This window comes from Pristiophorus japonicus, chromosome 8 (assembly GCF_044704955.1).
Source record: "Pristiophorus japonicus isolate sPriJap1 chromosome 8, sPriJap1.hap1, whole genome shotgun sequence".
Classification (NCBI taxonomy): domain Eukaryota; kingdom Metazoa; phylum Chordata; class Chondrichthyes; family Pristiophoridae; genus Pristiophorus; species Pristiophorus japonicus.
The window spans coordinates 174,650,882-174,676,878 of record NC_091984.1 but is presented as its reverse complement, the minus strand read 5'-3'; the positions used below and the strand labels follow the sequence as shown (position 1 = coordinate 174,676,878).

Here is a 25,997-nt window from a genome sequence, read left to right as displayed (position 1 = left end):
GTTGAGGAGCTTGAGGTGACCACTTGCAAATTTAAAGCCAGTTGAGCAGGCTTTTTGACGCTGGCTGGCATTTGTCTGGATAAAAAGTTAATGTCAGAAGTGGGATTCGAACCCACGCCCCTAGAAAGGGACCAGAATACACCAACCTTTGGTAAGGTAAGGATTAACAGTCCTTGAGTCTGGCGCCTTAGACCACTCGGCCATCCTGACAATGGTCGTGCAGCAGCTGCAGGAAAATGTGCTGCAAATTCTGCACACTTACTGAGCAGCCTCACAATTCTTCCTCCTGTGCAAACACACAACGCACACATTCTTACGACAGGACTTAACAGGCAGCGCCAGTCATTAAGTTCATCATCCCTGCAATGCAACCAACATTCAAACACAGGTATTTCTCGCAACAGCTCGCATTTTGTCAGCTATCGGGTAACATTTTCTGTATTGTATTTCGAAAGCGCCTTTCATGACCGAACGACGTCCCAAGGCGCTTTACAGCCAATGAAGTATTGTAAAAGTGAAGGCACTGTTGCAATGTGGGGAACGCCGCAGCCAGTTTGCACACAGCAAGATCCCACAAACGGCAATGTGATCATGACCAGATAATCTGGTTTTGTCAGTGACGTTGATGTCGGAATAAATATTGAATGAAGGTTGTAACTGCTTCGTTCCAACGTGCACCTAATTACTGGTGTTGCCCTGTGGACCTGTATGCTGCAAAATCATTTCTCGAGAGTTTACCGTCTGCCACTTCAATGGCCTTGATTATTATCTTGCCCAAAGCAAAGTCACATTTCACTCACCGGTCACTAGTTCCAGAACGGAAACTGCTGCCAGTGGTAGCGTGGCCGAGCGGTCTAAGGCGCTGGATTAAGGCTCCAGTCTCTTCGGAGGCAGTGGGTTCGAATCCCACCGCTGCCAGAATTTGTGGCGTGTAATATTTGCGCCCCTTCACCGCGAGCCATGAAGCAGTCGGCTCCCGCTGTGTTGTGATATGACTATTTTGGTGTGGAAAAGAGGTTGAGCTGAGAACGGTGCCTTCAGTTTGTTGGCAAACCGTTGAAGAGTTTGATGTTGCCACTTGTAAATTGAAGGCCAGTTCAACAGGCCTTTTGACGCTGGCTGCATTTGTGTGGGGAAAAATGTCACGTCAGAGGTGGGATTGCAACCCACGCCCCTAGAAAGGGACCGGAATTCGCCGACCTTTGGTCAGTTAAGGATTAACAGTCTTTGAGTCTGGCGCCTCACTCCACTCGGCCTTCCTGACACTATTGTGCCCTTGGCCGTAAGCATCAGTCTGAGCATTGAAAGGCCTCGGTCCACCAAGGCATCGACTCTGGCAACTTTCACATGCTAATACCTGACTTGTTTGGCTCTGGTGCCTTTTATACTGGCAAAATGTGTTAATGTCGGAAGTAAACATTGCAAGTAATTCCCTGCCTGAGGAACGGAGCAGATTTGAGCAGCCTTTGTGTGGAAGAAATCTCATTCTTTGACAGTGGTGCCCTTTTTCTGAGAACCACCACTGTCTGCAGTGGGATTGAAAGCCACAGTACGAGAAAGCAACGTGGAATTCAGCAACGCGGGAGGATAAAAATGTCATGCTTTGAGTCTGCTGCTTTTTAGTGTGGGAATGGGTTGAAAGGAGAAGTCTGATTTTAAACCCTATCCCCGAGAACAGGGTTAGAATGTGATAAGTTTAGAGAGCAAAACAAGTTGGTCTGTGGGCGGTGCGGTGCCTTTCGCTTATTGGCAAACGCCAATAGCGTTGAGGAGCTTGAGGTGACCACTTGCAAATTTAAAGCCAGTTGAGCAGGCTTTTTGACGCTGGCTGGCATTTGTCTGGATAAAAAGTTAATGTCAGAAGTGGGATTCGAACCCACGCCCCTAGAAAGGGACCAGAATACACCAACCTTTGGTAAGGTAAGGATTAACAGTCCTTGAGTCTGGCGCCTTAGACCACTCGGCCATCCTGACAATGGTCGTGCAGCAGCACGCAGGAAAATGTGCTGCAAATTCTGCACACTTACTGAGCAGCCTCACAATTCTTCCTCCTGTGCAAACACACAACGCACACATTCTTACGACAGGACTTAACAGGCAGCGCCAGTCATTAAGTTCATCATCCCTGCAATGCAACCAACATTCAAACACAGGTATTTCTCGCAACAGCTCGCATTTTGTCAGCTATCGGGTAACATTTTCTGTATTGTATTTCGAAAGCGCCTTTCATGACCGAACGACGTCCCAAGGCGCTTTACAGCCAATGAAGTATTGTAAAAGTGAAGGCACTGTTGCAATGTGGGGAACGCCGCAGCCAGTTTGCACACAGCAAGATCCCACAAACGGCAATGTGATCATGACCAGATAATCTGGTTTTGTCAGTGACGTTGATGTCGGAATAAATATTGAATGAAGGTTGTAACTGCTTCGTTCCAACGTGCACCTAATTACTGGTGTTGCCCTGTGGACCTGTATGCTGCAAAATCATTTCTCGAGAGTTTACCGTCTGCCACTTCAATGGCCTTGATTATTATCTTGCCCAAAGCAAAGTCACATTTCACTCACCGGTCACTAGTTCCAGAACGGAAACTGCTGCCAGTGGTAGCGTGGCCGAGCGGTCTAAGGCGCTGGATTAAGGCTCCAGTCTCTTCGGAGGCAGTGGGTTCGAATCCCACCGCTGCCAGAATTTGTGGCGTGTAATATTTGCGCCCCTTCACCGCGAGCCATGAAGCAGTCGGCTCCCGCTGTGTTGTGATATGACTATTTTGGTGTGGAAAAGAGGTTGAGCTGAGAACGGTGCCTTCAGTTTGTTGGCAAACCGTTGAAGAGTTTGATGTTGCCACTTGTAAATTGAAGGCCAGTTCAACAGGCCTTTTGACGCTGGCTGCATTTGTGTGGGGAAAAATGTCACGTCAGAGGTGGGATTGCAACCCACGCCCCTAGAAAGGGACCGGAATTCGCCGACCTTTGGTCAGTTAAGGATTAACAGTCTTTGAGTCTGGCGCCTCACTCCACTCGGCCTTCCTGACACTATTGTGCCCTTGGTCGTAAGCATCAGTCTGAGCATTGAAAGGCCTCGGTCCACCAAGGCATCGACTCTGGCAACTTTCACATGCTAATACCTGACTTGTTTGGCTCTGGTGCCTTTTATACTGGCAAAATGTGTTAATGTCGGAAGTAAACATTGCAAGTAATTCCCTGCCTGAGGAACGGAGCAGATTTGAGCAGCCTTTGTGTGGAAGAAATCTCATTCTTTGACAGTGGTGCCCTTTTTCTGAGAACCACCACTGTCTGCAGTGGGATTGAAAGCCACAGTACGAGAAAGCAACGTGGAATTCAGCAACGCGGGAGGATAAAAATGTCATGCTTTGAGTCTGCTGCTTTTTAGTGTGGGAATGGGTTGAAAGGAGAAGTCTGATTTTAAACCCTATCCCCGAGAACAGGGTTAGAATGTGATAAGTTTAGAGAGCAAAACAAGTTGGTCTGTGGGCGGTGCGGTGCCTTTCGCTTATTGGCAAACGCCAATAGCGTTGAGGAGCTTGAGGTGACCACTTGCAAATTTAAAGCCAGTTGAGCAGGCTTTTTGACGCTGGCTGGCATTTGTCTGGATAAAAAGTTAATGTCAGAAGTGGGATTCGAACCCACGCCCCTAGAAAGGGACCAGAATACACCAACCTTTGGTAAGGTAAGGATTAACAGTCCTTGAGTCTGGCGCCTTAGACCACTCGGCCATCCTGACAATGGTCGTGCAGCAGCTGCAGGAAAATGTGCTGCAAATTCTGCACACTTACTGAGCAGCCTCACAATTCTTCCTCCTGTGCAAACACACAACGCACACATTCTTACGACAGGACTTAACAGGCAGCGCCAGTCATTAAGTTCATCATCCCTGCAATGCAACCAACATTCAAACACAGGTATTTCTCGCAACAGCTCGCATTTTGTCAGCTATCGGGTAACATTTTCTGTATTGTATTTCGAAAGCGCCTTTCATGACCGAACGACGTCCCAAGGCGCTTCACAGCCAATGAAGTATTGTAAAAGTGAAGGCACTGTTGCAATGTGGGGAACGCCGCAGCCAGTTTGCACACAGCAAGATCCCACAAACGGCAATGTGATCATGACCAGATAATCTGGTTTTGTCAGTGACGTTGATGTCGGAATAAATATTGAATGAAGGTTGTAACTGCTTCGTTCCAACGTGCACCTAATTACTGGTGTTGCCCTGTGGACCTGTATGCTGCAAAATCATTTCTCGAGAGTTTACCGTCTGCCACTTCAATGGCCTTGATTATTATCTTGCCCAAAGCAAAGTCACATTTCACTCACCGGTCACTAGTTCCAGAACGGAAACTGCTGCCAGTGGTAGCGTGGCCGAGCGGTCTAAGGCGCTGGATTAAGGCTCCAGTCTCTTCGGAGGCAGTGGGTTCGAATCCCACCGCTGCCAGAATTTGTGGCGTGTAATATTTGCGCCCCTTCACCGCGAGCCATGAAGCAGTCGGCTCCCGCTGTGTTGTGATATGACTATTTTGGTGTGGAAAAGAGGTTGAGCTGAGAACGGTGCCTTCAGTTTGTTGGCAAACCGTTGAAGAGTTTGATGTTGCCACTTGTAAATTGAAGGCCAGTTCAACAGGCCTTTTGACGCTGGCTGCATTTGTGTGGGGAAAAATGTCACGTCAGAGGTGGGATTGCAACCCACGCCCCTAGAAAGGGACCGGAATTCGCCGACCTTTGGTCAGTTAAGGATTAACAGTCTTTGAGTCTGGCGCCTCACTCCACTCGGCCTTCCTGACACTATTGTGCCCTTGGCCGTAAGCATCAGTCTGAGCATTGAAAGGCCTCGGTCCACCAAGGCATCGACTCTGGCAACTTTCACATGCTAATACCTGACTTGTTTGGCTCTGGTGCCTTTTATACTGGCAAAATGTGTTAATGTCGGAAGTAAACATTGCAAGTAATTCCCTGCCTGAGGAACGGAGCAGATTTGAGCAGCCTTTGTGTGGAAGAAATCTCATTCTTTGACAGTGGTGCCCTTTTTCTGAGAACCACCACTGTCTGCAGTGGGATTGAAAGCCACAGTACGAGAAAGCAACGTGGAATTCAGCAACGCGGGAGGATAAAAATGTCATGCTTTGAGTCTGCTGCTTTTTAGTGTGGGAATGGGTTGAAAGGAGAAGTCTGATTTTAAACCCTATCCCCGAGAACAGGGTTAGAATGTGATAAGTTTAGAGAGCAAAACAAGTTGGTCTGTGGGCGGTGCGGTGCCTTTCGCTTATTGGCAAACGCCAATAGCGTTGAGGAGCTTGAGGTGACCACTTGCAAATTTAAAGCCAGTTGAGCAGGCTTTTTGACGCTGGCTGGCATTTGTCTGGATAAAAAGTTAATGTCAGAAGTGGGATTCGAACCCACGCCCCTAGAAAGGGACCAGAATACACCAACCTTTGGTAAGGTAAGGATTAACAGTCCTTGAGTCTGGCGCCTTAGACCACTCGGCCATCCTGACAATGGTCGTGCAGCAGCTGCAGGAAAATGTGCTGCAAATTCTGCACACTTACTGAGCAGCCTCACAATTCTTCCTCCTGTGCAAACACACAACGCACACATTCTTACGACAGGACTTAACAGGCAGCGCCAGTCATTAAGTTCATCATCCCTGCAATGCAACCAACATTCAAACACAGGTATTTCTCGCAACAGCTCGCATTTTGTCAGCTATCGGGTAACATTTTCTGTATTGTATTTCGAAAGCGCCTTTCATGACCGAACGACGTCCCAAGGCGCTTTACAGCCAATGAAGTATTGTAAAAGTGAAGGCACTGTTGCAATGTGGGGAACGCCGCAGCCAGTTTGCACACAGCAAGATCCCACAAACGGCAATGTGATCATGACCAGATAATCTGGTTTTGTCAGTGACGTTGATGTCGGAATAAATATTGAATGAAGGTTGTAACTGCTTCGTTCCAACGTGCACCTAATTACTGGTGTTGCCCTGTGGACCTGTATGCTGCAAAATCATTTCTCGAGAGTTTACCGTCTGCCACTTCAATGGCCTTGATTATTATCTTGCCCAAAGCAAAGTCACATTTCACTCACCGGTCACTAGTTCCAGAACGGAAACTGCTGCCAGTGGTAGCGTGGCCGAGCGGTCTAAGGCGCTGGATTAAGGCTCCAGTCTCTTCGGAGGCGTGGGTTCGAATCCCACCGCTGCCAGAATTTGTGGCGTGTAATATTTGCGCCCCTTCACCGCGAGCCATGAAGCAGTCGGCTCCCGCTGTGTTGTGATATGACTATTTTGGTGTGGAAAAGAGGTTGAGCGGAGAACGGTGCCTTCAGTTTGTTGGCAAACCGTTGAAGAGTTTGATGTTGCCACTTGTAAATTGAAGGCCAGTTCAACAGGCCTTTTGACGCTGGCTGCATTTGTGTGGGGAAAAATGTCACGTCAGAGGTGGGATTGCAACCCACGCCCCTAGAAAGGGACCGGAATTCGCCGACCTTTGGTCAGTTAAGGATTAACAGTCTTTGAGTCTGGCGCCTCACTCCACTCGGCCTTCCTGACACTATTGTGCCCTTGGCCGTAAGCATCAGTCTGAGCATTGAAAGGCCTCGGTCCACCAAGGCATCGACTCTGGCAACTTTCACATGCTAATACCTGACTTGTTTGGCTCTGGTGCCTTTTATACTGGCAAAATGTGTTAATGTCGGAAGTAACATTGCAAGTAATTCCCTGCCTGAGGAACGGAGCAGATTTGAGCAGCCTTTGTGTGGAAGAAATCTCATTCTTTGACAGTGGTGCCCTTTTTCTGAGAACCACCACTGTCTGCAGTGGGATTGAAAGCCACAGTACGAGAAAGCAACGTGGAATTCAGCAACGCGGGAGGATAAAAATGTCATGCTTTGAGTCTGCTGCTTTTTAGTGTGGGAATGGGTTGAAAGGAGAAGTCTGATTTTAAACCCTATCCCCGAGAACAGGGTTAGAATGTGATAAGTTTAGAGAGCAAAACAAGTTGGTCTGTGGGCGGTGCGGTGCCTTTCGCTTATTGGCAAACGCCAATAGCGTTGAGGAGCTTGAGGTGACCACTTGCAAATTTAAAGCCAGTTGAGCAGGCTTTTTGACGCTGGCTGGCATTTGTCTGGATAAAAAGTTAATGTCAGAAGTGGGATTCGAACCCACGCCCCTAGAAAGGGACCAGAATACACCAACCTTTGGTAAGGTAAGGATTAACAGTCCTTGAGTCTGGCGCCTTAGACCACTCGGCCATCCTGACAATGGTCGTGCAGCAGCTGCAGGAAAATGTGCTGCAAATTCTGCACACTTACTGAGCAGCCTCACAATTCTTCCTCCTGTGCAAACACACAACGCACACATTCTTACGACAGGACTTAACAGGCAGCGCCAGTCATTAAGTTCATCATCCCTGCAATGCAACCAACATTCAAACACAGGTATTTCTCGCAACAGCTCGCATTTTGTCAGCTATCGGGTAACATTTTCTGTATTGTATTTCGAAAGCGCCTTTCATGACCGAACGACGTCCCAAGGCGCTTCACAGCCAATGAAGTATTGTAAAAGTGAAGGCACTGTTGCAATGTGGGGAACGCCGCAGCCAGTTTGCACACAGCAAGATCCCACAAACGGCAATGTGATCATGACCAGATAATCTGGTTTTGTCAGTGACGTTGATGTCGGAATAAATATTGAATGAAGGTTGTAACTGCTTCGTTCCAACGTGCACCTAATTACTGGTGTTGCCCTGTGGACCTGTATGCTGCAAAATCATTTCTCGAGAGTTTACCGTCTGCCACTTCAATGGCCTTGATTATTATCTTGCCCAAAGCAAAGTCACATTTCACTCACCGGTCACTAGTTCCAGAACGGAAACTGCTGCCAGTGGTAGCGTGGCCGAGCGGTCTAAGGCGCTGGATTAAGGCTCCAGTCTCTTCGGAGGCAGTGGGTTCGAATCCCACCGCTGCCAGAATTTGTGGCGTGTAATATTTGCGCCCCTTCACCGCGAGCCATGAAGCAGTCGGCTCCCGCTGTGTTGTGATATGACTATTTTGGTGTGGAAAAGAGGTTGAGCTGAGAACGGTGCCTTCAGTTTGTTGGCAAACCGTTGAAGAGTTTGATGTTGCCACTTGTAAATTGAAGGCCAGTTCAACAGGCCTTTTGACGCTGGCTGCATTTGTGTGGGGAAAAATGTCACGTCAGAGGTGGGATTGCAACCCACGCCCCTAGAAAGGGACCGGAATTCGCCGACCTTTGGTCAGTTAAGGATTAACAGTCTTTGAGTCTGGCGCCTCACTCCACTCGGCCTTCCTGACACTATTGTGCCCTTGGCCGTAAGCATCAGTCTGAGCATTGAAAGGCCTCGGTCCACCAAGGCATCGACTCTGGCAACTTTCACATGCTAATACCTGACTTGTTTGGCTCTGGTGCCTTTTATACTGGCAAAATGTGTTAATGTCGGAAGTAACATTGCAAGTAATTCCCTGCCTGAGGAACGGAGCAGATTTGAGCAGCCTTTGTGTGGAAGAAATCTCATTCTTTGACAGTGGTGCCCTTTTTCTGAGAACCACCACTGTCTGCAGTGGGATTGAAAGCCACAGTACGAGAAAGCAACGTGGAATTCAGCAACGCGGGAGGATAAAAATGTCATGCTTTGAGTCTGCTGCTTTTTAGTGTGGGAATGGGTTGAAAGGAGAAGTCTGATTTTAAACCCTATCCCCGAGAACAGGGTTAGAATGTGATAAGTTTAGAGAGCAAAACAAGTTGGTCTGTGGGCGGTGCGGTGCCTTTCGCTTATTGGCAAACGCCAATAGCGTTGAGGAGCTTGAGGTGACCACTTGCAAATTTAAAGCCAGTTGAGCAGGCTTTTTGACGCTGGCTGGCATTTGTCTGGATAAAAAGTTAATGTCAGAAGTGGGATTCGAACCCACGCCCCTAGAAAGGGACCAGAATACACCAACCTTTGGTAAGGTAAGGATTAACAGTCCTTGAGTCTGGCGCCTTAGACCACTCGGCCATCCTGACAATGGTCGTGCAGCAGCTGCAGGAAAATGTGCTGCAAATTCTGCACACTTACTGAGCAGCCTCACAATTCTTCCTCCTGTGCAAACACACAACGCACACATTCTTACGACAGGACTTAACAGGCAGCGCCAGTCATTAAGTTCATCATCCCTGCAATGCAACCAACATTCAAACACAGGTATTTCTCGCAACAGCTCGCATTTTGTCAGCTATCGGGTAACATTTTCTGTATTGTATTTCGAAAGCGCCTTTCATGACCGAACGACGTCCCAAGGCGCTTCACAGCCAATGAAGTATTGTAAAAGTGAAGGCACTGTTGCAATGTGGGGAACGCCGCAGCCAGTTTGCACACAGCAAGATCCCACAAACGGCAATGTGATCATGACCAGATAATCTGGTTTTGTCAGTGACGTTGATGTCGGAATAAATATTGAATGAAGGTTGTAACTGCTTCGTTCCAACGTGCACCTAATTACTGGTGTTGCCCTGTGGACCTGTATGCTGCAAAATCATTTCTCGAGAGTTTACCGTCTGCCACTTCAATGGCCTTGATTATTATCTTGCCCAAAGCAAAGTCACATTTCACTCACCGGTCACTAGTTCCAGAACGGAAACTGCTGCCAGTGGTAGCGTGGCCGAGCGGTCTAAGGCGCTGGATTAAGGCTCCAGTCTCTTCGGAGGCAGTGGGTTCGAATCCCACCGCTGCCAGAATTTGTGGCGTGTAATATTTGCGCCCCTTCACCGCGAGCCATGAAGCAGTCGGCTCCCGCTGTGTTGTGATATGACTATTTTGGTGTGGAAAAGAGGTTGAGCTGAGAACGGTGCCTTCAGTTTGTTGGCAAACCGTTGAAGAGTTTGATGTTGCCACTTGTAAATTGAAGGCCAGTTCAACAGGCCTTTTGACGCTGGCTGCATTTGTGTGGGGAAAAATGTCACGTCAGAGGTGGGATTGCAACCCACGCCCCTAGAAAGGGACCGGAATTCGCCGACCTTTGGTCAGTTAAGGATTAACAGTCTTTGAGTCTGGCGCCTCACTCCACTCGGCCTTCCTGACACTATTGTGCCCTTGGCCGTAAGCATCAGTCTGAGCATTGAAAGGCCTCGGTCCACCAAGGCATCGACTCTGGCAACTTTCACATGCTAATACCTGACTTGTTTGGCTCTGGTGCCTTTTATACTGGCAAAATGTGTTAATGTCGGAAGTAACATTGCAAGTAATTCCCTGCCTGAGGAACGGAGCAGATTTGAGCAGCCTTTGTGTGGAAGAAATCTCATTCTTTGACAGTGGTGCCCTTTTTCTGAGAACCACCACTGTCTGCAGTGGGATTGAAAGCCACAGTACGAGAAAGCAACGTGGAATTCAGCAACGCGGGAGGATAAAAATGTCATGCTTTGAGTCTGCTGCTTTTTAGTGTGGGAATGGGTTGAAAGGAGAAGTCTGATTTTAAACCCTATCCCCGAGAACAGGGTTAGAATGTGATAAGTTTAGAGAGCAAAACAAGTTGGTCTGTGGGCGGTGCGGTGCCTTTCGCTTATTGGCAAACGCCAATAGCGTTGAGGAGCTTGAGGTGACCACTTGCAAATTTAAAGCCAGTTGAGCAGGCTTTTTGACGCTGGCTGGCATTTGTCTGGATAAAAAGTTAATGTCAGAAGTGGGATTCGAACCCACGCCCCTAGAAAGGGACCAGAATACACCAACCTTTGGTAAGGTAAGGATTAACAGTCCTTGAGTCTGGCGCCTTAGACCACTCGGCCATCCTGACAATGGTCGTGCAGCAGCTGCAGGAAAATGTGCTGCAAATTCTGCACACTTACTGAGCAGCCTCACAATTCTTCCTCCTGTGCAAACACACAACGCACACATTCTTACGACAGGACTTAACAGGCAGCGCCAGTCATTAAGTTCATCATCCCTGCAATGCAACCAACATTCAAACACAGGTATTTCTCGCAACAGCTCGCATTTTGTCAGCTATCGGGTAACATTTTCTGTATTGTATTTCGAAAGCGCCTTTCATGACCGAACGACGTCCCAAGGCGCTTCACAGCCAATGAAGTATTGTAAAAGTGAAGGCACTGTTGCAATGTGGGGAACGCCGCAGCCAGTTTGCACACAGCAAGATCCCACAAACGGCAATGTGATCATGACCAGATAATCTGGTTTTGTCAGTGACGTTGATGTCGGAATAAATATTGAATGAAGGTTGTAACTGCTTCGTTCCAACGTGCACCTAATTACTGGTGTTGCCCTGTGGACCTGTATGCTGCAAAATCATTTCTCGAGAGTTTACCGTCTGCCACTTCAATGGCCTTGATTATTATCTTGCCCAAAGCAAAGTCACATTTCACTCACCGGTCACTAGTTCCAGAACGGAAACTGCTGCCAGTGGTAGCGTGGCCGAGCGGTCTAAGGCGCTGGATTAAGGCTCCAGTCTCTTCGGAGGCAGTGGGTTCGAATCCCACCGCTGCCAGAATTTGTGGCGTGTAATATTTGCGCCCCTTCACCGCGAGCCATGAAGCAGTCGGCTCCCGCTGTGTTGTGATATGACTATTTTGGTGTGGAAAAGAGGTTGAGCTGAGAACGGTGCCTTCAGTTTGTTGGCAAACCGTTGAAGAGTTTGATGTTGCCACTTGTAAATTGAAGGCCAGTTCAACAGGCCTTTTGACGCTGGCTGCATTTGTGTGGGGAAAAATGTCACGTCAGAGGTGGGATTGCAACCCACGCCCCTAGAAAGGGACCGGAATTCGCCGACCTTTGGTCAGTTAAGGATTAACAGTCTTTGAGTCTGGCGCCTCACTCCACTCGGCCTTCCTGACACTATTGTGCCCTTGGCTGTAAGCATCAGTCTGAGCATTGAAAGGCCTCGGTCCACCAAGGCATCGACTCTGGCAACTTTCACATGCTAATACCTGACTTGTTTGGCTCTGGTGCCTTTTATACTGGCAAAATGTGTTAATGTCGGAAGTAAACATTGCAAGTAATTCCCTGCCTGAGGAACGGAGCAGATTTGAGCAGCCTTTGTGTGGAAGAAATCTCATTCTTTGACAGTGGTGCCCTTTTTCTGAGAACCACCACTGTCTGCAGTGGGATTGAAAGCCACAGTACGAGAAAGCAACGTGGAATTCAGCAACGCGGGAGGATAAAAATGTCATGCTTTGAGTCTGCTGCTTTTTAGTGTGGGAATGGGTTGAAAGGAGAAGTCTGATTTTAAACCCTATCCCCGAGAACAGGGTTAGAATGTGATAAGTTTAGAGAGCAAAACAAGTTGGTCTGTGGGCGGTGCGGTGCCTTTCGCTTATTGGCAAACGCCAATAGCGTTGAGGAGCTTGAGGTGACCACTTGCAAATTTAAAGCCAGTTGAGCAGGCTTTTTGACGCTGGCTGGCATTTGTCTGGATAAAAAGTTAATGTCAGAAGTGGGATTCGAACCCACGCCCCTAGAAAGGGACCAGAATACACCAACCTTTGGTAAGGTAAGGATTAACAGTCCTTGAGTCTGGCGCCTTAGACCACTCGGCCATCCTGACAATGGTCGTGCAGCAGCTGCAGGAAAATGTGCTGCAAATTCTGCACACTTACTGAGCAGCCTCACAATTCTTCCTCCTGTGCAAACACACAACGCACACATTCTTACGACAGGACTTAACAGGCAGCGCCAGTCATTAAGTTCATCATCCCTGCAATGCAACCAACATTCAAACACAGGTATTTCTCGCAACAGCTCGCATTTTGTCAGCTATCGGGTAACATTTTCTGTATTGTATTTCGAAAGCGCCTTTCATGACCGAACGACGTCCCAAGGCGCTTTACAGCCAATGAAGTATTGTAAAAGTGAAGGCACTGTTGCAATGTGGGGAACGCCGCAGCCAGTTTGCACACAGCAAGATCCCACAAACGGCAATGTGATCATGACCAGATAATCTGGTTTTGTCAGTGACGTTGATGTCGGAATAAATATTGAATGAAGGTTGTAACTGCTTCGTTCCAACGTGCACCTAATTACTGGTGTTGCCCTGTGGACCTGTATGCTGCAAAATCATTTCTCGAGAGTTTACCGTCTGCCACTTCAATGGCCTTGATTATTATCTTGCCCAAAGCAAAGTCACATTTCACTCACCGGTCACTAGTTCCAGAACGGAAACTGCTGCCAGTGGTAGCGTGGCCGAGCGGTCTAAGGCGCTGGATTAAGGCTCCAGTCTCTTCGGAGGCGTGGGTTCGAATCCCACCGCTGCCAGAATTTGTGGCGTGTAATATTTGCGCCCCTTCACCGCGAGCCATGAAGCAGTCGGCTCCCGCTGTGTTGTGATATGACTATTTTGGTGTGGAAAAGAGGTTGAGCGGAGAACGGTGCCTTCAGTTTGTTGGCAAACCGTTGAAGAGTTTGATGTTGCCACTTGTAAATTGAAGGCCAGTTCAACAGGCCTTTTGACGCTGGCTGCATTTGTGTGGGGAAAAATGTCACGTCAGAGGTGGGATTGCAACCCACGCCCCTAGAAAGGGACCGGAATTCGCCGACCTTTGGTCAGTTAAGGATTAACAGTCTTTGAGTCTGGCGCCTCACTCCACTCGGCCTTCCTGACACTATTGTGCCCTTGGCCGTAAGCATCAGTCTGAGCATTGAAAGGCCTCGGTCCACCAAGGCATCGACTCTGGCAACTTTCACATGCTAATACCTGACTTGTTTGGCTCTGGTGCCTTTTATACTGGCAAAATGTGTTAATGTCGGAAGTAACATTGCAAGTAATTCCCTGCCTGAGGAACGGAGCAGATTTGAGCAGCCTTTGTGTGGAAGAAATCTCATTCTTTGACAGTGGTGCCCTTTTTCTGAGAACCACCACTGTCTGCAGTGGGATTGAAAGCCACAGTACGAGAAAGCAACGTGGAATTCAGCAACGCGGGAGGATAAAAATGTCATGCTTTGAGTCTGCTGCTTTTTAGTGTGGGAATGGGTTGAAAGGAGAAGTCTGATTTTAAACCCTATCCCCGAGAACAGGGTTAGAATGTGATAAGTTTAGAGAGCAAAACAAGTTGGTCTGTGGGCGGTGCGGTGCCTTTCGCTTATTGGCAAACGCCAATAGCGTTGAGGAGCTTGAGGTGACCACTTGCAAATTTAAAGCCAGTTGAGCAGGCTTTTTGACGCTGGCTGGCATTTGTCTGGATAAAAAGTTAATGTCAGAAGTGGGATTCGAACCCACGCCCCTAGAAAGGGACCAGAATACACCAACCTTTGGTAAGGTAAGGATTAACAGTCCTTGAGTCTGGCGCCTTAGACCACTCGGCCATCCTGACAATGGTCGTGCAGCAGCTGCAGGAAAATGTGCTGCAAATTCTGCACACTTACTGAGCAGCCTCACAATTCTTCCTCCTGTGCAAACACACAACGCACACATTCTTACGACAGGACTTAACAGGCAGCGCCAGTCATTAAGTTCATCATCCCTGCAATGCAACCAACATTCAAACACAGGTATTTCTCGCAACAGCTCGCATTTTGTCAGCTATCGGGTAACATTTTCTGTATTGTATTTCGAAAGCGCCTTTCATGACCGAACGACGTCCCAAGGCGCTTCACAGCCAATGAAGTATTGTAAAAGTGAAGGCACTGTTGCAATGTGGGGAACGCCGCAGCCAGTTTGCACACAGCAAGATCCCACAAACGGCAATGTGATCATGACCAGATAATCTGGTTTTGTCAGTGACGTTGATGTCGGAATAAATATTGAATGAAGGTTGTAACTGCTTCGTTCCAACGTGCACCTAATTACTGGTGTTGCCCTGTGGACCTGTATGCTGCAAAATCATTTCTCGAGAGTTTACCGTCTGCCACTTCAATGGCCTTGATTATTATCTTGCCCAAAGCAAAGTCACATTTCACTCACCGGTCACTAGTTCCAGAACGGAAACTGCTGCCAGTGGTAGCGTGGCCGAGCGGTCTAAGGCGCTGGATTAAGGCTCCAGTCTCTTCGGAGGCAGTGGGTTCGAATCCCACCGCTGCCAGAATTTGTGGCGTGTAATATTTGCGCCCCTTCACCGCGAGCCATGAAGCAGTCGGCTCCCGCTGTGTTGTGATATGACTATTTTGGTGTGGAAAAGAGGTTGAGCTGAGAACGGTGCCTTCAGTTTGTTGGCAAACCGTTGAAGAGTTTGATGTTGCCACTTGTAAATTGAAGGCCAGTTCAACAGGCCTTTTGACGCTGGCTGCATTTGTGTGGGGAAAAATGTCACGTCAGAGGTGGGATTGCAACCCACGCCCCTAGAAAGGGACCGGAATTCGCCGACCTTTGGTCAGTTAAGGATTAACAGTCTTTGAGTCTGGCGCCTCACTCCACTCGGCCTTCCTGACACTATTGTGCCCTTGGCCGTAAGCATCAGTCTGAGCATTGAAAGGCCTCGGTCCACCAAGGCATCGACTCTGGCAACTTTCACATGCTAATACCTGACTTGTTTGGCTCTGGTGCCTTTTATACTGGCAAAATGTGTTAATGTCGGAAGTAAACATTGCAAGTAATTCCCTGCCTGAGGAACGGAGCAGATTTGAGCAGCCTTTGTGTGGAAGAAATCTCATTCTTTGACAGTGGTGCCCTTTTTCTGAGAACCACCACTGTCTGCAGTGGGATTGAAAGCCACAGTACGAGAAAGCAACGTGGAATTCAGCAACGCGGGAGGATAAAAATGTCATGCTTTGAGTCTGCTGCTTTTTAGTGTGGGAATGGGTTGAAAGGAGAAGTCTGATTTTAAACCCTATCCCCGAGAACAGGGTTAGAATGTGATAAGTTTAGAGAGCAAAACAAGTTGGTCTGTGGGCGGTGCGGTGCCTTTCGCTTATTGGCAAACGCCAATAGCGTTGAGGAGCTTGAGGTGACCACTTGCAAATTTAAAGCCAGTTGAGCAGGCTTTTTGACGCTGGCTGGCATTTGTCTGGATAAAAAGTTAATGTCAGAAGTGGGATTCGAACCCACGCCCCTAGAAAGGGACCAGAATACACCAACCTTTGGTAAGGTAAGGATTAACAGTCCTTGAGTCTGGCGCCTTAGACCACTCGGCCATCCTGACAATGGTCGTGCAGCAGCACGCAGGAAAATGTGCTGCAAATTCTGCACACTTACTGAGCAGCCTCACAATTCTTCCTCCTGTGCAAACACACAACGCACACATTCTTACGACAGGACTTAACAGGCAGCGCCAGTCATTAAGTTCATCATCCCTGCAATGCAACCAACATTCAAACACAGGTATTTCTCGCAACAGCTCGCATTTTGTCAGCTATCGGGTAACATTTTCTGTATTGTATTTCGAAAGCGCCTTTCATGACCGAACGACGTCCCAAGGCGCTTCACAGCCAATGAAGTATTGTAAAAGTGAAGGCACTGTTGCAATGTGGGGAACGCCGCAGCCAGTTTGCACACAGCAAGATCCCACAAACGGCAATGTGATCATGACCAGATAATCTGGTTTTGTCAGTGACGTTGATGTCGGAATAAATATTGAATGAAGGTTCGTTCCAACGTGCACCTAATTACTGGTGTTGCCCTGTGGACCTGTATGCTGCAAAATCATTTCTCGAGAGTTTACGGTCTGCCACTTCAATGGCCTTGATTATTATCTTGCCCAAAGCAAAGTCACATTTCACTCACCGGTCACTAGTTCCAGAACGGAAACTGCTGCCAGTGGTAGCGTGGCCGAGCGGTCTAAGGCGCTGGATTAAGGCTCCAGTCTCTTCGGAGGCGTGGGTTCGAATCCCACCACTGCCAGAATTTGTGGCGTGTAATATTTGCGCCCCTTCACCGCGAGCCGTGAAGCAGTCGGCTCCCGCTGTGTTGTGATATGACTATTTTGGTGTGGAAAAGAGGTTGAGCTGAGAACGGTGCCTTCAGTTTGTTGGCAAACCGTTGAAGAGTTTGATGTTGCCACTTGTAAATTGAAGGCCAGTTCAACAGGCCTTTTGACGCTGGCTGCATTTGTGTGGGGAAAAATGTCACGTCAGAGGTGGGATTGCAACCCACGCCCCTAGAAAGGGACCGGAATTCGCCGACCTTTGGTCAGTTAAGGATTAACAGTCTTTGAGTCTGGCGCCTCACTCCACTCGGCCTTCCTGACACTATTGTGCCCTTGGCCGTAAGCATCAGTCTGAGCATTGAAAGGCCTCGGTCCACCAAGGCATCGACTCTGGCAACTTTCACATGCTAATACCTGACTTGTTTGGCTCTGGTGCCTTTTATACTGGCAAAATGTGTTAATGTCGGAAGTAAACATTGCAAGTAATTCCCTGCCTGAGGAACGGAGCAGATTTGAGCAGCCTTTGTGTGGAAGAAATCTCATTCTTTGACAGTGGTGCCCTTTTTCTGAGAACCACCACTGTCTGCAGTGGGATTGAAAGCCACAGTACGAGAAAGCAACGTGGAATTCAGCAACGCGGGAGGATAAAAATGTCATGCTTTGAGTCTGCTGCTTTTTAGTGTGGGAATGGGTTGAAAGGAGAAGTCTGATTTTAAACCCTATCCCCGAGAACAGGGTTAGAATGTGATAAGTTTAGAGAGCAAAACAAGTTGGTCTGTGGGCGGTGCGGTGCCTTTCGCTTATTGGCAAACGCCAATAGCGTTGAGGAGCTTGAGGTGACCACTTGCAAATTTAAAGCCAGTTGAGCAGGCTTTTTGACGCTGGCTGGCATTTGTCTGGATAAAAAGTTAATGTCAGAAGTGGGATTCGAACCCACGCCCCTAGAAAGGGACCAGAATACACCAACCTTTGGTAAGGTAAGGATTAACAGTCCTTGAGTCTGGCGCCTTAGACCACTCGGCCATCCTGACAATGGTCGTGCAGCAGCACGCAGGAAAATGTGCTGCAAATTCTGCACACTTACTGAGCAGCCTCACAATTCTTCCTCCTGTGCAAACACACAACGCACACATTCTTACGACAGGACTTAACAGGCAGCGCCAGTCATTAAGTTCATCATCCCTGCAATGCAACCAACATTCAAACACAGGTATTTCTCGCAACAGCTCGCATTTTGTCAGCTATCGGGTAACATTTTCTGTATTGTATTTCGAAAGCGCCTTTCATGACCGAACGACGTCCCAAGGCGCTTCACAGCCAATGAAGTATTGTAAAAGTGAAGGCACTGTTGCAATGTGGGGAACGCCGCAGCCAGTTTGCACACAGCAAGATCCCACAAACGGCAATGTGATCATGACCAGATAATCTGGTTTTGTCAGTGACGTTGATGTCGGAATAAATATTGAATGAAGGTTGTAACTGCTTCGTTCCAACGTGCACCTAATTACTGGTGTTGCCCTGTGGACCTGTATGCTGCAAAATCATTTCTCGAGAGTTTACCGTCTGCCACTTCAATGGCCTTGATTATTATCTTGCCCAAAGCAAAGTCACATTTCACTCACCGGTCACTAGTTCCAGAACGGAAACTGCTGCCAGTGGTAGCGTGGCCGAGCGGTCTAAGGCGCTGGATTAAGGCTCCAGTCTCTTCGGAGGCAGTGGGTTCGAATCCCACCGCTGCCAGAATTTGTGGCGTGTAATATTTGCGCCCCTTCACCGCGAGCCATGAAGCAGTCGGCTCCCGCTGTGTTGTGATATGACTATTTTGGTGTAGAAAAGAGGTTGAGCTGAGAACGGTGCCTTCAGTTTGTTGGCAAACCGTTGAAGAGTTTGATGTTGCCACTTGTAAATTGAAGGCCAGTTCAACAGACCTTTTGACGCTGGCTGCATTTGTGTGGGGAAAAATGTCACGTCAGAGGTGGCATTGCAACCCACGCCCCTAGAAAGGGACCGGAATTCGCCGACCTTTGGTCAGTTAAGGATTAACAGTCTTTGAGTCTGGCGCCTCACTCCACTCGGCCTTCCTGACACTATTGTGCCCTTGGTCGTAAGCATCAGTCTGAGCATTGAAAGGCCTCGGTCCACCAAGGCATCGACTCTGGCAACTTTCACATGCTAATACCTGACTTGTTTGGCTCTGGTGCCTTTTATACTGGCAAAATGTGTTAATGTCGGAAGTAAACATTGCAAGTAATTCCCTGCCTGAGGAACGGAGCAGATTTGAGCAGCCTTTGTGTGGAAGAAATCTCATTCTTTGACAGTGGTGCCCTTTTTCTGAGAACCACCACTGTCTGCAGTGGGATTGAAAGCCACAGTACGAGAAAGCAACGTGGAATTCAGCAACGCGGGAGGATAAAAATGTCATGCTTTGAGTCTGCTGCTTTTTAGTGTGGGAATGGGTTGAAAGGAGAAGTCTGATTTTAAACCCTATCCCCGAGAACAGGGTTAGAATGTGATAAGTTTAGAGAGCAAAACAAGTTGGTCTGTGGGCGGTGCGGTGCCTTTCGCTTATTGGCAAACGCCAATAGCGTTGAGGAGCTTGAGGTGACCACTTGCAAATTTAAAGCCAGTTGAGCAGGCTTTTTGACGCTGGCTGGCATTTGTCTGGATAAAAAGTTAATGTCAGAAGTGGGATTCGAACCCACGCCCCTAGAAAGGGACCAGAATACACCAACCTTTGGTAAGGTAAGGATTAACAGTCCTTGAGTCTGGCGCCTTAGACCACTCGGCCATCCTGACAATGGTCGTGCAGCAGCACGCAGGAAAATGTGCTGCAAATTCTGCACACTTACTGAGCAGCCTCACAATTCTTCCTCCTGTGCAAACACACAACGCACACATTCTTACGACAGGACTTAACAGGCAGCGCCAGTCATTAAGTTCATCATCCCTGCAATGCAACCAACATTCAAACACAGGTATTTCTCGCAACAGCTCGCATTTTGTCAGCTATCGGGTAACATTTTCTGTATTGTATTTCGAAAGCGCCTTTCATGACCGAACGACGTCCCAAGGCGCTTCACAGCCAATGAAGTATTGTAAAAGTGAAGGCACTGTTGCAATGTGGGGAACGCCGCAGCCAGTTTGCACACAGCAAGATCCCACAAACGGCAATGTGATCATGACCAGATAATCTGGTTTTGTCAGTGACGTTGATGTCGGAATAAATATTGAATGAAGGTTGTAACTGCTTCGTTCCAACGTGCACCTAATTACTGGTGTTGCCCTGTGGACCTGTATGCTGCAAAATCATTTCTCGAGAGTTTACCGTCTGCCACTTCAATGGCCTTGATTATTATCTTGCCCAAAGCAAAGTCACATTTCACTCACCGGTCACTAGTTCCAGAACGGAAACTGCTGCCAGTGGTAGCGTGGCCGAGCGGTCTAAGGCGCTGGATTAAGGCTCCAGTCTCTTCGGAGGCAGTGGGTTCGAATCCCACCGCTGCCAGAATTTGTGGCGTGTAATATTTGCGCCCCTTCACCGCGAGCCATGAAGCAGTCGGCTCCCGCTGTGTTGTGATATGACTATTTTGGTGTAGAAAAGAGGTTGAGCTGAGAACGGTGCCTTCAGTTTGTTGGCAAACCGTTGAAGAGTTTGATGTTGCCACTTGTAAATTGAAGGCCAGTTCAACAGACCTTTTGACGCTGGCTGCATTTGTGTGGGGAAAAATGTCACGTCAGAGGTGGGATTGCAACCCACGCCCCTAGAAAGGGACCGGAATTCGCCGACCTTTGGTCAGTTAAGGATTAACAGTCTTTGAGTCTGGCGCCTCACTCCACTCGGCCTTCCTGACACTATTGTGCCCTTGGTCGTAAGCATCAGTCTGAGCATTGAAAGGCCTCGGTCCACCAAGGCATCGACTCTGGCAACTTTCACATGCTAATACCTGACTTGTTTGGCTCTGGTGCCTTTTATACTGGCAAAATGTGTTAATGTCGGAAGTAAACATTGCAAGTAATTCCCTGCCTGAGGAACGGAGCAGATTTGAGCAGCCTTTGTGTGGAAGAAATCTCATTCTTTGACAGTGGTGCCCTTTTTCTGAGAACCACCACTGTCTGCAGTGGGATTGAAAGCCACAGTACGAGAAAGCAACGTGGAATTCAGCAACGCGGGAGGATAAAAATGTCATGCTTTGAGTCTGCTGCTTTTTAGTGTGGGAATGGGTTGAAAGGAGAAGTCTGATTTTAAACCCTATCCCCGAGAACAGGGTTAGAATGTGATAAGTTTAGAGAGCAAAACAAGTTGGTCTGTGGGCGGTGCGGTGCCTTTCGCTTATTGGCAAACGCCAATAGCGTTGAGGAGCTTGAGGTGACCACTTGCAAATTTAAAGCCAGTTGAGCAGGCTTTTTGACGCTGGCTGGCATTTGTCTGGATAAAAAGTTAATGTCAGAAGTGGGATTCGAACCCACGCCCCTAGAAAGGGACCAGAATACACCAACCTTTGGTAAGGTAAGGATTAACAGTCCTTGAGTCTGGCGCCTTAGACCACTCGGCCATCCTGACAATGGTCGTGCAGCAGCACGCAGGAAAATGTGCTGCAAATTCTGCACACTTACTGAGCAGCCTCACAATTCTTCCTCCTGTGCAAACACACAACGCACACATTCTTACGACAGGACTTAACAGGCAGCGCCAGTCATTAAGTTCATCATCCCTGCAATGCAACCAACATTCAAACACAGGTATTTCTCGCAACAGCTCGCATTTTGTCAGCTATCGGGTAACATTTTCTGTATTGTATTTCGAAAGCGCCTTTCATGACCGAACGACGTCCCAAGGCGCTTCACAGCCAATGAAGTATTGTAAAAGTGAAGGCACTGTTGCAATGTGGGGAACGCCGCAGCCAGTTTGCACACAGCAAGATCCCACAAACGGCAATGTGATCATGACCAGATAATCTGGTTTTGTCAGTGACGTTGATGTCGGAATAAATATTGAATGAAGGTTCGTTCCAACGTGCACCTAATTACTGGTGTTGCCCTGTGGACCTGTATGCTGCAAAATCATTTCTCGAGAGTTTACGGTCTGCCACTTCAATGGCCTTGATTATTATCTTGCCCAAAGCAAAGTCACATTTCACTCACCGGTCACTAGTTCCAGAACGGAAACTGCTGCCAGTGGTAGCGTGGCCGAGCGGTCTAAGGCGCTGGATTAAGGCTCCAGTCTCTTCGGAGGCGTGGGTTCGAATCCCACCACTGCCAGAATTTGTGGCGTGTAATATTTGCGCCCCTTCACCGCGAGCCGTGAAGCAGTCGGCTCCCGCTGTGTTGTGATATGACTATTTTGGTGTGGAAAAGAGGTTGAGCTGAGAACGGTGCCTTCAGTTTGTTGGCAAACCGTTGAAGAGTTTGATGTTGCCACTTGTAAATTGAAGGCCAGTTCAACAGGCCTTTTGACGCTGGCTGCATTTGTGTGGGGAAAAATGTCACGTCAGAGGTGGGATTGCAACCCACGCCCCTAGAAAGGGACCGGAATTCGCCGACCTTTGGTCAGTTAAGGATTAACAGTCTTTGAGTCTGGCGCCTCACTCCACTCGGCCTTCCTGACACTATTGTGCCCTTGGCCGTAAGCATCAGTCTGAGCATTGAAAGGCCTCGGTCCACCAAGGCATCGACTCTGGCAACTTTCACATGCTAATACCTGACTTGTTTGGCTCTGGTGCCTTTTATACTGGCAAAATGTGTTAATGTCGGAAGTAAACATTGCAAGTAATTCCCTGCCTGAGGAACGGAGCAGATTTGAGCAGCCTTTGTGTGGAAGAAATCTCATTCTTTGACAGTGGTGCCCTTTTTCTGAGAACCACCACTGTCTGCAGTGGGATTGAAAGCCACAGTACGAGAAAGCAACGTGGAATTCAGCAACGCGGGAGGATAAAAATGTCATGCTTTGAGTCTGCTGCTTTTTAGTGTGGGAATGGGTTGAAAGGAGAAGTCTGATTTTAAACCCTATCCCCGAGAACAGGGTTAGAATGTGATAAGTTTAGAGAGCAAAACAAGTTGGTCTGTGGGCGGTGCGGTGCCTTTCGCTTATTGGCAAACGCCAATAGCGTTGAGGAGCTTGAGGTGACCACTTGCAAATTTAAAGCCAGTTGAGCAGGCTTTTTGACGCTGGCTGGCATTTGTCTGGATAAAAAGTTAATGTCAGAAGTGGGATTCGAACCCACGCCCCTAGAAAGGGACCAGAATACACCAACCTTTGGTAAGGTAAGGATTAACAGTCCTTGAGTCTGGCGCCTTAGACCACTCGGCCATCCTGACAATGGTCGTGCAGCAGCACGCAGGAAAATGTGCTGCAAATTCTGCACACTTACTGAGCAGCCTCACAATTCTTCCTCCTGTGCAAACACACAACGCACACATTCTTACGACAGGACTTAACAGGCAGCGCCAGTCATTAAGTTCATCATCCCTGCAATGCAACCAACATTCAAACACAGGTATTTCTCGCAACAGCTCGCATTTTGTCAGCTATCGGGTAACATTTTCTGTATTGTATTTCGAAAGCGCCTTTCATGACCGAACGACGTCCCAAGGCGCTTCACAGCCAATGAAGTATTGTAAAAGTGAAGGCACTGTTGCAATGTGGGGAACGCCGCAGCCAGTTTGCACACAGCAAGATCCCACAAACGGCAATGTGATCATGACCAGATAATCTGGTTTTGTCAGTGACGTTGATGTCGGAATAAATATTGAATGAAGGTTGTAACTGCTTCGTTCCAACGTGCACCTAATTACTGGTGTTGCCCTGTGGACCTGTATGCTGCAAAATCATTTCTCGAGAGTTTACCGTCTGCCACTTCAATGGCCTTGATTATTATCTTGCCCAAAGCAAAGTCACATTTCACTCACCGGTCACTAGTTCCAGAACGGAAACTGCTGCCAGTGGTAGCGTGGCCGAGCGGTCTAAGGCGCTGGATTAAGGCTCCAGTCTCTTCGGAGGCAGTGGGTTCGAATCCCACCGCTGCCAGAATTTGTGGCGTGTAATATTTGCGCCCCTTCACCGCGAGCCATGAAGCAGTCGGCTCCCGCTGTGTTGTGATATGACTATTTTGGTGTAGAAAAGAGGTTGAGCTGAGAACGGTGCCTTCAGTTTGTTGGCAAACCGTTGAAGAGTTTGATGTTGCCACTTGTAAATTGAAGGCCAGTTCAACAGACCTTTTGACGCTGGCTGCATTTGTGTGGGGAAAAATGTCACGTCAGAGGTGGCATTGCAACCCACGCCCCTAGAAAGGGACCGGAATTCGCCGACCTTTGGTCAGTTAAGGATTAACAGTCTTTGAGTCTGGCGCCTCACTCCACTCGGCCTTCCTGACACTATTGTGCCCTTGGTCGTAAGCATCAGTCTGAGCATTGAAAGGCCTCGGTCCACCAAGGCATCGACTCTGGCAACTTTCACATGCTAATACCTGACTTGTTTGGCTCTGGTGCCTTTTATACTGGCAAAATGTGTTAATGTCGGAAGTAAACATTGCAAGTAATTCCCTGCCTGAGGAACGGAGCAGATTTGAGCAGCCTTTGTGTGGAAGAAATCTCATTCTTTGACAGTGGTGCCCTTTTTCTGAGAACCACCACTGTCTGCAGTGGGATTGAAAGCCACAGTACGAGAAAGCAACGTGGAATTCAGCAACGCGGGAGGATAAAAATGTCATGCTTTGAGTCTGCTGCTTTTTAGTGTGGGAATGGGTTGAAAGGAGAAGTCTGATTTTAAACCCTATCCCCGAGAACAGGGTTAGAATGTGATAAGTTTAGAGAGCAAAACAAGTTGGTCTGTGGGCGGTGCGGTGCCTTTCGCTTATTGGCAAACGCCAATAGCGTTGAGGAGCTTGAGGTGACCACTTGCAAATTTAAAGCCAGTTGAGCAGGCTTTTTGACGCTGGCTGGCATTTGTCTGGATAAAAAGTTAATGTCAGAAGTGGGATTCGAACCCACGCCCCTAGAAAGGGACCAGAATACACCAACCTTTGGTAAGGTAAGGATTAACAGTCCTTGAGTCTGGCGCCTTAGACCACTCGGCCATCCTGACAATGGTCGTGCAGCAGCACGCAGGAAAATGTGCTGCAAATTCTGCACACTTACTGAGCAGCCTCACAATTCTTCCTCCTGTGCAAACACACAACGCACACATTCTTACGACAGGACTTAACAGGCAGCGCCAGTCATTAAGTTCATCATCCCTGCAATGCAACCAACATTCAAACACAGGTATTTCTCGCAACAGCTCGCATTTTGTCAGCTATCGGGTAACATTTTCTGTATTGTATTTCGAAAGCGCCTTTCATGACCGAACGACGTCCCAAGGCGCTTCACAGCCAATGAAGTATTGTAAAAGTGAAGGCACTGTTGCAATGTGGGGAACGCCGCAGCCAGTTTGCACACAGCAAGATCCCACAAACGGCAATGTGATCATGACCAGATAATCTGGTTTTGTCAGTGACGTTGATGTCGGAATAAATATTGAATGAAGGTTGTAACTGCTTCGTTCCAACGTGCACCTAATTACTGGTGTTGCCCTGTGGACCTGTATGCTGCAAAATCATTTCTCGAGAGTTTACCGTCTGCCACTTCAATGGCCTTGATTATTATCTTGCCCAAAGCAAAGTCACATTTCACTCACCGGTCACTAGTTCCAGAACGGAAACTGCTGCCAGTGGTAGCGTGGCCGAGCGGTCTAAGGCGCTGGATTAAGGCTCCAGTCTCTTCGGAGGCAGTGGGTTCGAATCCCACCGCTGCCAGAATTTGTGGCGTGTAATATTTGCGCCCCTTCACCGCGAGCCATGAAGCAGTCGGCTCCCGCTGTGTTGTGATATGACTATTTTGGTGTAGAAAAGAGGTTGAGCTGAGAACGGTGCCTTCAGTTTGTTGGCAAACCGTTGAAGAGTTTGATGTTGCCACTTGTAAATTGAAGGCCAGTTCAACAGACCTTTTGACGCTGGCTGCATTTGTGTGGGGAAAAATGTCACGTCAGAGGTGGCATTGCAACCCACGCCCCTAGAAAGGGACCGGAATTCGCCGACCTTTGGTCAGTTAAGGATTAACAGTCTTTGAGTCTGGCGCCTCACTCCACTCGGCCTTCCTGACACTATTGTGCCCTTGGTCGTAAGCATCAGTCTGAGCATTGAAAGGCCTCGGTCCACCA

General features: G+C 48.3%; 30 non-coding genes across 30 annotated transcripts; 15 read left to right on the top strand and 15 right to left on the bottom strand.

Moving 5' to 3' along the window:
- Positions 1-91: 91 nt before the first annotated feature.
- Positions 92-210, bottom strand: trnal-caa (transfer RNA leucine (anticodon CAA)). Its single transcript has 2 exons — positions 173-210; positions 92-137 (listed from the first exon to the last, which is right to left on the bottom strand). It is a non-coding gene; the product is annotated as a tRNA-Leu (tRNA).
- A 625-nt stretch (positions 211-835) lies between these two features.
- trnal-aag (transfer RNA leucine (anticodon AAG)) lies at positions 836-918 on the top strand. The gene has a single exon. It is a non-coding gene; the product is annotated as a tRNA-Leu (tRNA).
- A 937-nt stretch (positions 919-1,855) lies between these two features.
- trnal-caa (transfer RNA leucine (anticodon CAA)) lies at positions 1,856-1,974 on the bottom strand. Its single transcript has 2 exons — positions 1,937-1,974; positions 1,856-1,901 (listed from the first exon to the last, which is right to left on the bottom strand). It is a non-coding gene; the product is annotated as a tRNA-Leu (tRNA).
- A 626-nt stretch (positions 1,975-2,600) lies between these two features.
- Positions 2,601-2,683, top strand: trnal-aag (transfer RNA leucine (anticodon AAG)). Its single transcript has one exon. It is a non-coding gene; the product is annotated as a tRNA-Leu (tRNA).
- A 937-nt stretch (positions 2,684-3,620) lies between these two features.
- Positions 3,621-3,739, bottom strand: trnal-caa (transfer RNA leucine (anticodon CAA)). The gene is made up of 2 exons: positions 3,702-3,739; positions 3,621-3,666 (listed from the first exon to the last, which is right to left on the bottom strand). It is a non-coding gene; the product is annotated as a tRNA-Leu (tRNA).
- A 625-nt stretch (positions 3,740-4,364) lies between these two features.
- trnal-aag (transfer RNA leucine (anticodon AAG)) lies at positions 4,365-4,447 on the top strand. Its single transcript has one exon. It is a non-coding gene; the product is annotated as a tRNA-Leu (tRNA).
- Positions 4,448-5,384: 937 nt separating this feature from the next.
- Positions 5,385-5,503, bottom strand: trnal-caa (transfer RNA leucine (anticodon CAA)). Its single transcript has 2 exons — positions 5,466-5,503; positions 5,385-5,430 (listed from the first exon to the last, which is right to left on the bottom strand). It is a non-coding gene; the product is annotated as a tRNA-Leu (tRNA).
- Positions 5,504-6,128: 625 nt separating this feature from the next.
- On the top strand, positions 6,129-6,210 carry trnal-aag (transfer RNA leucine (anticodon AAG)). The gene has a single exon. It is a non-coding gene; the product is annotated as a tRNA-Leu (tRNA).
- A 936-nt stretch (positions 6,211-7,146) lies between these two features.
- trnal-caa (transfer RNA leucine (anticodon CAA)) lies at positions 7,147-7,265 on the bottom strand. Its single transcript has 2 exons — positions 7,228-7,265; positions 7,147-7,192 (listed from the first exon to the last, which is right to left on the bottom strand). It is a non-coding gene; the product is annotated as a tRNA-Leu (tRNA).
- A 625-nt stretch (positions 7,266-7,890) lies between these two features.
- On the top strand, positions 7,891-7,973 carry trnal-aag (transfer RNA leucine (anticodon AAG)). The gene has a single exon. It is a non-coding gene; the product is annotated as a tRNA-Leu (tRNA).
- A 936-nt stretch (positions 7,974-8,909) lies between these two features.
- On the bottom strand, positions 8,910-9,028 carry trnal-caa (transfer RNA leucine (anticodon CAA)). Its single transcript has 2 exons — positions 8,991-9,028; positions 8,910-8,955 (listed from the first exon to the last, which is right to left on the bottom strand). It is a non-coding gene; the product is annotated as a tRNA-Leu (tRNA).
- Positions 9,029-9,653: 625 nt separating this feature from the next.
- trnal-aag (transfer RNA leucine (anticodon AAG)) lies at positions 9,654-9,736 on the top strand. Its single transcript has one exon. It is a non-coding gene; the product is annotated as a tRNA-Leu (tRNA).
- Positions 9,737-10,672: 936 nt separating this feature from the next.
- On the bottom strand, positions 10,673-10,791 carry trnal-caa (transfer RNA leucine (anticodon CAA)). The gene is made up of 2 exons: positions 10,754-10,791; positions 10,673-10,718 (listed from the first exon to the last, which is right to left on the bottom strand). It is a non-coding gene; the product is annotated as a tRNA-Leu (tRNA).
- Positions 10,792-11,416: 625 nt separating this feature from the next.
- trnal-aag (transfer RNA leucine (anticodon AAG)) lies at positions 11,417-11,499 on the top strand. The gene has a single exon. It is a non-coding gene; the product is annotated as a tRNA-Leu (tRNA).
- A 937-nt stretch (positions 11,500-12,436) lies between these two features.
- trnal-caa (transfer RNA leucine (anticodon CAA)) lies at positions 12,437-12,555 on the bottom strand. The gene is made up of 2 exons: positions 12,518-12,555; positions 12,437-12,482 (listed from the first exon to the last, which is right to left on the bottom strand). It is a non-coding gene; the product is annotated as a tRNA-Leu (tRNA).
- Positions 12,556-13,180: 625 nt separating this feature from the next.
- Positions 13,181-13,262, top strand: trnal-aag (transfer RNA leucine (anticodon AAG)). The gene has a single exon. It is a non-coding gene; the product is annotated as a tRNA-Leu (tRNA).
- Positions 13,263-14,198: 936 nt separating this feature from the next.
- trnal-caa (transfer RNA leucine (anticodon CAA)) lies at positions 14,199-14,317 on the bottom strand. The gene is made up of 2 exons: positions 14,280-14,317; positions 14,199-14,244 (listed from the first exon to the last, which is right to left on the bottom strand). It is a non-coding gene; the product is annotated as a tRNA-Leu (tRNA).
- Positions 14,318-14,942: 625 nt separating this feature from the next.
- trnal-aag (transfer RNA leucine (anticodon AAG)) lies at positions 14,943-15,025 on the top strand. Its single transcript has one exon. It is a non-coding gene; the product is annotated as a tRNA-Leu (tRNA).
- Positions 15,026-15,962: 937 nt separating this feature from the next.
- Positions 15,963-16,081, bottom strand: trnal-caa (transfer RNA leucine (anticodon CAA)). The gene is made up of 2 exons: positions 16,044-16,081; positions 15,963-16,008 (listed from the first exon to the last, which is right to left on the bottom strand). It is a non-coding gene; the product is annotated as a tRNA-Leu (tRNA).
- Positions 16,082-16,697: 616 nt separating this feature from the next.
- On the top strand, positions 16,698-16,779 carry trnal-aag (transfer RNA leucine (anticodon AAG)). The gene has a single exon. It is a non-coding gene; the product is annotated as a tRNA-Leu (tRNA).
- Positions 16,780-17,716: 937 nt separating this feature from the next.
- On the bottom strand, positions 17,717-17,835 carry trnal-caa (transfer RNA leucine (anticodon CAA)). Its single transcript has 2 exons — positions 17,798-17,835; positions 17,717-17,762 (listed from the first exon to the last, which is right to left on the bottom strand). It is a non-coding gene; the product is annotated as a tRNA-Leu (tRNA).
- A 626-nt stretch (positions 17,836-18,461) lies between these two features.
- trnal-aag (transfer RNA leucine (anticodon AAG)) lies at positions 18,462-18,544 on the top strand. The gene has a single exon. It is a non-coding gene; the product is annotated as a tRNA-Leu (tRNA).
- A 937-nt stretch (positions 18,545-19,481) lies between these two features.
- trnal-caa (transfer RNA leucine (anticodon CAA)) lies at positions 19,482-19,600 on the bottom strand. Its single transcript has 2 exons — positions 19,563-19,600; positions 19,482-19,527 (listed from the first exon to the last, which is right to left on the bottom strand). It is a non-coding gene; the product is annotated as a tRNA-Leu (tRNA).
- Positions 19,601-20,226: 626 nt separating this feature from the next.
- Positions 20,227-20,309, top strand: trnal-aag (transfer RNA leucine (anticodon AAG)). The gene has a single exon. It is a non-coding gene; the product is annotated as a tRNA-Leu (tRNA).
- A 937-nt stretch (positions 20,310-21,246) lies between these two features.
- On the bottom strand, positions 21,247-21,365 carry trnal-caa (transfer RNA leucine (anticodon CAA)). Its single transcript has 2 exons — positions 21,328-21,365; positions 21,247-21,292 (listed from the first exon to the last, which is right to left on the bottom strand). It is a non-coding gene; the product is annotated as a tRNA-Leu (tRNA).
- Positions 21,366-21,981: 616 nt separating this feature from the next.
- trnal-aag (transfer RNA leucine (anticodon AAG)) lies at positions 21,982-22,063 on the top strand. Its single transcript has one exon. It is a non-coding gene; the product is annotated as a tRNA-Leu (tRNA).
- A 937-nt stretch (positions 22,064-23,000) lies between these two features.
- trnal-caa (transfer RNA leucine (anticodon CAA)) lies at positions 23,001-23,119 on the bottom strand. The gene is made up of 2 exons: positions 23,082-23,119; positions 23,001-23,046 (listed from the first exon to the last, which is right to left on the bottom strand). It is a non-coding gene; the product is annotated as a tRNA-Leu (tRNA).
- A 626-nt stretch (positions 23,120-23,745) lies between these two features.
- On the top strand, positions 23,746-23,828 carry trnal-aag (transfer RNA leucine (anticodon AAG)). Its single transcript has one exon. It is a non-coding gene; the product is annotated as a tRNA-Leu (tRNA).
- Positions 23,829-24,765: 937 nt separating this feature from the next.
- trnal-caa (transfer RNA leucine (anticodon CAA)) lies at positions 24,766-24,884 on the bottom strand. Its single transcript has 2 exons — positions 24,847-24,884; positions 24,766-24,811 (listed from the first exon to the last, which is right to left on the bottom strand). It is a non-coding gene; the product is annotated as a tRNA-Leu (tRNA).
- A 626-nt stretch (positions 24,885-25,510) lies between these two features.
- Positions 25,511-25,593, top strand: trnal-aag (transfer RNA leucine (anticodon AAG)). The gene has a single exon. It is a non-coding gene; the product is annotated as a tRNA-Leu (tRNA).
- The last annotated feature ends 404 nt before the right edge of the window (positions 25,594-25,997 follow it).